The sequence below is a fragment of the Akebia trifoliata genome, chromosome 14 (assembly GCF_017979445.1).
Source record: "Akebia trifoliata isolate Shusen 1 chromosome 14, ASM1797944v1, whole genome shotgun sequence".
Lineage (NCBI taxonomy): Eukaryota > Viridiplantae > Streptophyta > Magnoliopsida > Ranunculales > Lardizabalaceae > Akebia > Akebia trifoliata.
Genome location: NC_141388.1, coordinates 15,656,207 through 15,663,219, shown reverse-complemented (window position 1 = coordinate 15,663,219; position 7,013 = coordinate 15,656,207).

Below are 7,013 nucleotides of genomic sequence, written 5' to 3'. Positions count from 1 at the left end.
TGGGGGAATGGGACCCTATATATGTATGTATATATATTTATGGGAAATGTTTAGCAACAACATTTTGGCAAAACATTTTTCAAAATATGGGTTAGAGGTTTTGGAATTGGCTGATTTCAGTGAGGATGATCTCTACGGTGAGGAGATCATCATCACTAAAAATCAGCCCATTCCAACTTCTAACCCATCAAAAATGGTTTACAAAAAATTGACGGTTCACGATTTTTCAACTTGTAAACATGGGGCTAGAAGTTTTGGAATGGGCTGATTTTTGGTGAGGATGATCTCCTCACCGTAGAGATCATCCTCACAAAAAATCAGCCCATTCCAAAACCTCTAACCCATGTGTTTGAAAAAATGTTTTGCCAAAAATGTTTTTGTTGCTGAACGGGACCCTATATTATATATATAATATATATGTGGGAAATGTTCAACACCCTAAGCTTTACCCTACACTTTAACAAACGTATTTTGTCCTACATGAGTTAGAAGTTTTGGAATGGGCTGATTTTTGGTAAGGATGATCTCTATGATTAGAAGATCATCCTCACCAAAAATCAGTCCATTCCGAAATTTTTAGCCCCATGTTTACAAGTTGAAAAATCGTGGACCGTCCATTTTTTGTAAACCATTTTTGATGGGGTTAGAAGATTTGGAATGAGCTGATTTTTGGTGAGAATGATCTTGCACCATAGAGATTATCCTCACCAAAAATCAGCCTTTTCCAAAACTTCTAACCCATGTAAGATAAAACACGTTTGTTAAAGTGTAGGGTAAAGCTTAGGGTGGGGAACGGGACCCTATATATGTATGTATATATATTTATGGGAAATGTTCAGCAACAAACATTTTGGCAAAACATTTTTCAAAATATGGGTTAGAGGTTTTGGAATTGGCTGATTTTCAGTGAGGATGATCTCTACGGTGAGGAGATCATCATCACTAAAAATCAGCCCATTCCAAAACTTCTAACCCATCAAAAATGGTTTACAAAAAATTGACGGTTCACGATTTTTCAACTTGTAAACATGGGGCTAGAAGTTTTGGAATGGGCTGATTTTTGGTGAGGATGATCTCCTCACCGTAGAGATCATCCTCACCAAAAATCAGCCCATTCCAAAACCTCTAACCCATGTTTTGAAAAATGTTTTGCCAAAATGTTTGTTGTTGAACGGGACCCTATATTTATATATATACAACGTGTTTTGTCATATGTGAGCTAAAAGTTTCAGATTGAATTGATTTGTGGTGAGGATGATCTCTATGACAAGGAGATCATTCTCATCAAAAATCAGCTCAATCCAAAAAATTTAACCCACACAGGACAAAATACATTGTAGACATATGAGTAGATATATGTGTACATGGATCCTTATTCCATATATATATATATGGGTAGCGATCCATGGCCAACAGTTTGGCAAACATTTGGCAAAACACATTTTCAAAACATGGGTTAGAGGTCTTGGAATGGCTGATTTTTGGTGAGGATGATCTCTACGGTGAGGAATCATCCTCACCAAAAATCAGCCCATTCCAAAACTTCTAACCTCATCAAAAATGGTTTACAAAAAATGGACGGTTCACGATTTTTCAACTTGTAAAATGGGGCTAGAAGTTTTGGAATGAGCTGATTTTTGGTGAGGATGATCTCCTCACCTGTAGAGAGATCATCCTCACCAAAAATCAGCCCATTCCAAGACCTCTAACCCATGTTTTGAAAAATGTTTGCCAAAATGTTTGCCAAACTGTTGGCCACGGATAGGGACCCTATATATATATATATATATATTATATATATATATATATATATATTAATCAAATAACTAGGTTGAGTTTTCAATCAGACTCAATATATTTTCTATCTGACTTGATCGAGTTAAGGAGTTGACTTGAAGAATTGGATCCATTGAGTTTTGGGCTTGAATCACCACTCCAAATCTAAACAAGTCAGATCATTAGACCGAGTTTTGAGTTGAGTTGAGTTTTAAAGCTATATCAAAACCATCTCTTTATCTTAATCTTATCGATGCAACTCCGAATGAGGCTCATTAAAAAAGTCTTGAGACGTTAGGTTGAAACATAATGTAGACTTTCAATTATTCAAATACAAATTATTTATTTCTACTAAAATATAAAATAATAATATTTTATATTATTATTTATTGTGATGGAGTTAAAGTTGAAATTTGATTTGTAGATTTGAAATTGAGGAATATGCAATGATTATGTTAATATCATTCATGCGAGACTTACGCTTCACGTCTCGAGACACTAATTAGCCAAGAGCCTTGCCTTGTCTGAAAACAATAAATTAAATACCTTCTAAATAGAGTTTATTTTTAGATAAGAGTGAATATAGAAACATAGGAAGGACACGATGCTACACGCACCCATGAAGAAAACTTTAACTCGTCTAATGCATCTGGCCTTTTCTTTATTGTGATGTGACGAGAATCAATAAGTATTCCATATTCTGACTCAATCTCATCTCAAATCTTTTGTTTGATTTAGCTAAATTTCTCAATAATACAAGAAACTAAGCAAGCATTTAAGAACTAATCTTAGGTTTCCCATACAAGGGTTTGTTTGACTCCCTTAGGAACCTAACTTTTGCATATATCTTTAAAGCATAGGAAAACACTGTCTGTCAAAGAAATGGTTGAGATGGACGAAATGATGTCTAATTTTCTAGCAAAAAAGTTTACGTCTCTATCTGTTAAATGAAGTCTTGAATGTCATTTGAGGTTAGAAAAACTGAAAGTCTTTCAAGTCTTTAGAGGAAAAATCAAGAACTTTTCTTCCTTCGTTGTACACACAAGATCATTTCACATGCATAGAGGAGAGAGAAAGTGAGAAAACGGTATATAAATTTGTTGACGGAATTTGTCTCAAATGGAGCAACTACATTCCCAACATTCACTATTCACAAAGAAGTTTACAAGTTTTTCTCTCTTGCGACTCTTTGACTTTCATTGTTTTCTTCCTTCTTGTTCTCTATTTAGGAAGAAAAACCCTTCAACTAGAAAAAAAAACAACAAAATATTACCCAAACATCTTTTCATGGATTCAAAACAGTTCTTTATTTATTAAGATAAAATTTTATGGCTAATGATTTTTTGACTCGAAAATTTTCACTCTGTCTATATTTGGTTGACATGGCAAGGGTATAGTACCATTGATCTTTCCCTTGTGTATCTCGAAGAAAAAGATCTATGATTTTTTTCCCTTGCCACATCAGCTCTGTACAAACTGAGTAAAAATTTTTAAGTCAGAAAATTACAACTCAATTTTTATTGAATCTTATTGTATCCAATATGCCATGTAGGGTCTGGGTAGAAGGTGCCCCTTGACATTGGCATTCATGCCATTTATCACTTAGGATTTGTGGACCCTATTTGTGTGTTGATGCTACATGTTTGATGTCACTTTTTAATCATACAAGTTTTAATATGGACAAAACATATGAGAAAAATGACTCTATCAAACAACTATTTAGATAATGATGAGGACTTTTCTAATTTCAAATCTGTTGGGATTTGAGAAGAAACAAAGATTGACTTTTCTAGAGATTATTTCCGATCTTGTAAGAAATAACGTGTGCTTCCTAGGAATAAATTTTTTCTTGGGAATCCCCTTCATCTTAACTGAGAACCTCAACTGTGGGTTGAGGCTAGCATTTTCCCACCTTTATTTTTTTTGGTTGGGCACATTGCACTTATTATATAGAGCGCTGATTAACTTACTCAGCCTGACAGAATAACTCACATGATTAGAGTTGAGTTAGAAAATCATTACACTATTATATATACTAAAGTTGGCATGTGCAAACTCACATGTCTCAAAGGAACTTATTTGTTATTTAAAATTTTGATTCAAGGGTTTTTTGAATATTACATAACAAAATAGATATTTTGGTAATTTTGAAAACTAAGCAACGTGATTATACATGGGTTGCAATTTTCTTGGGTTTTTATAAAATAATGATAGTGGCAAAATAATGGAGGAATTGAGATATATTTTCATTAAGATTGTGTAGTATATATACATAAAGATGTAATGTATATGGCAGGCTAAGTCTAAGGCTTGGAAGTCGTAATCCATTTTTTCTGGGATTTGAATTACACTAATTTAGGAAGGTAAATAAAGAATGGAAGATGTAAATATATAGCTAATACAATATATTTCCTAATACTCCCCTCCAAGTTGGAGAGTGAATATCATGAAGTCCCAACTTGTTGCGCAAACTCACAAACTAATCCTTTCCTAAGTCCTTCCTAAATATATCAGCCAACTACGAGTGTAAAAGAACAAAAGAAAGGTCAATCATTCCAGCTTGCACTTTTTCTTGTACTATATGACAATCTATTTAAAGACAAGATTCATCGCAATGTGTAAAGTTGCATGATTGTCGTAGAACAATGGTGTAGAAGTTCTCTGGGGGACCTTTAAGTCATGTAGTATATAACATAACCATGTTAGCTCCAAACATGTGTTAGCCATGTCTTGATATTTAGCCTCAGCTAATGATCTAGAGACGTTGGCTTGCTTCTTAGATTTCCATGATATAAGAGAATTTCCAAGGAAAATGCAATACCTTGTAACTGATCTTTTTGTGGCACAACAACCTCCCCAATCTGAATCACAAAATGCTTTCAAAGCTAAACTATTATTGGAAGGAAGTAATAATCTTTGACCAGGGGTTCCTTTGATGTATTTGGATTCGAATGGCAGCATCCCAATAAGGTATTCTAGGCTCTTGCATAAACTGGCTCAATGTGCAAACTGAATAGACTATGTCAAGTCTTGTCACTGTCAGATAAATCAATCTGCCAACGAATCTTCTGTACTTTGTTGGACATTTAGCAATGCTCCATCAATGGGAGTGAGTTTCAAATTTTGCTCCATTGGGAAATTGTGTGGACATGCGCCTAGGAGTCCTGAATCTTGTAGAATGTCCAATGCGTACTTCTTTGTGACATAAAAATATCTTTCTTGGAGTGGGAGAATTTAATACAAAGAAAGTACTTCAAGTTTCCAAGATCTTTGATATGAAAGCATTTAAGAAGGAATCCTTTGAGGCATTCTATTTCATGTAGATCATTTCCTATAGGGAGTATGTCGTCAACATATATGAGAATTGTTATAAAAGAAATACCTTGAGCCTTGGTGAAAAATGAATAATCAGCCTTTGATTATTGATAGTCGGCCTTTCGAATAGTATCTGAAAATGTGAAAAACCAATTTCTTGATGCTTGTTTAAGTCCATAAAGAAACTTATTGAGTCGACATACAGTGTTCTTCCCTTGTCCACCAAGACCGAGTGGAGGTTCCATGTAGAAAACTTCATGTAAATCACCATGGAAGAAGGCATTTTGAACGCCAATTGGTGGATGTACCAATGGTGAGCAGCAGTGACAGTAAGAAGACATCGAAGTGTTGTAAGCTTGGCTATTGGAGAAAATGTTTATTGATAGTCAACGTCCATAACTTGATTGTCTCCCTTAGCAATGAGACAACCTTGTAGTGCTTAATGGTGCTATCAAATTTGTATTTGATTTTGTAAACCTATTTGCAATCGATCGATTTATGGCCAATGGGAAGAGGGACTAAGCTCCATGTGTTGTTGAGCTGTAATACTTCTAATTCTGTATTCATTGCTTGTCGCCAATGTAGATCAAGGATAGCCTGAGCGTAAGTTTTGGGCTCGATGTGATCTGTGATGGTAACTAGAAAAGTAGAATGGGAAGATGAAAAACATGAGTAAGAAAGAAAATGGGAGAGTGGATATCGAGTACCTATTATAGAATTTGGTGCAGAGGTAGACTGATTAGCTTGAGATGACATTAGGAAGTTTCTATGCCACGTCGGAGGTTGTTTGTCGTGTTGACTGTCTTAGAGGTGGAATGGAAGTAGTAGTAGATTCAGAAGGAATGTGTGACGGGTCTGATAGTGGTGGTGTAGTTTCGGCTTTTGGTGTGGACATTGAAGACTAGGAAAAAATAGGTGTGGTTTGCATATGTGTGGGAGAGATGGGTTCATGTGTATTAGTTGTTTCTGTTTGCCTGGCTTGGTGAGAATGGGTGCTAGAAAGGAATGGTGACATGATAGGCTGTGTTTCTATGGTCTTGGAGAGGAAATTGGGCGCTACAAAATCATAATTTGATGGGGTTGAGGTAGATGAAAATGGAAAAGTGGTTTCATGGAACTTGACATCACGACTAACAAAAAAATTTATGTTTCCATGTCATATAGTTTGTATCCTTTTGCCCAATTAGATATCCAATAAAGATGCAACATTTGGCACGAGATTCAAATTTATGAATTGGGTGTACAATAGTTACATAGCATAGACAGCCAAAAACCTTTAGGTGATCAAGTAATGACGGACGATTGTATAGCAATTCAAAAGGTGTTTTATTTGAAAATAATGGTGATGGTAACTGTAGACACCCCATTTTTGCACTTGCCTGATTAATCAACTCGTCAACCCGATTGCAACGATTCCCAATGATGGATGTTTATTCCAATACTTTATTTTGTTACCAAATATGTTTTAGAAATATGGATGAGGTATCTCGAACTAACAAAGCCTTAAAAATCACGCTACGCTAGGAAAATACGACTCCAGAAACATAGAAATCATCATTTTGCAGACCAAAAAGAAGTTTCACGATAAAAATCACTAAAAATGATCAAATTATAAAAATACCCCTAATATCAAAACACCATAGAGCCTACATTACGATTAGGAAAACTCGTTCAAACACATAAAATAACAAATCGAAACCAAATAAATCATTTCACCAATTTTCACATAATTCAACAAAATTACGAAAATGCCCCTCATAAAGTTCACGACCATTTCATACAAAAAATTTCATAAATGATAAAAACCAACATTCCTATTGAATTCCTTATGAAAAATTGATTCCAAAACATCTTGGAACATTGAAAAACAACTTAAAACGTAAAAAATCATCTTAGAGGGTAAAACGGTAATTTTACAATTT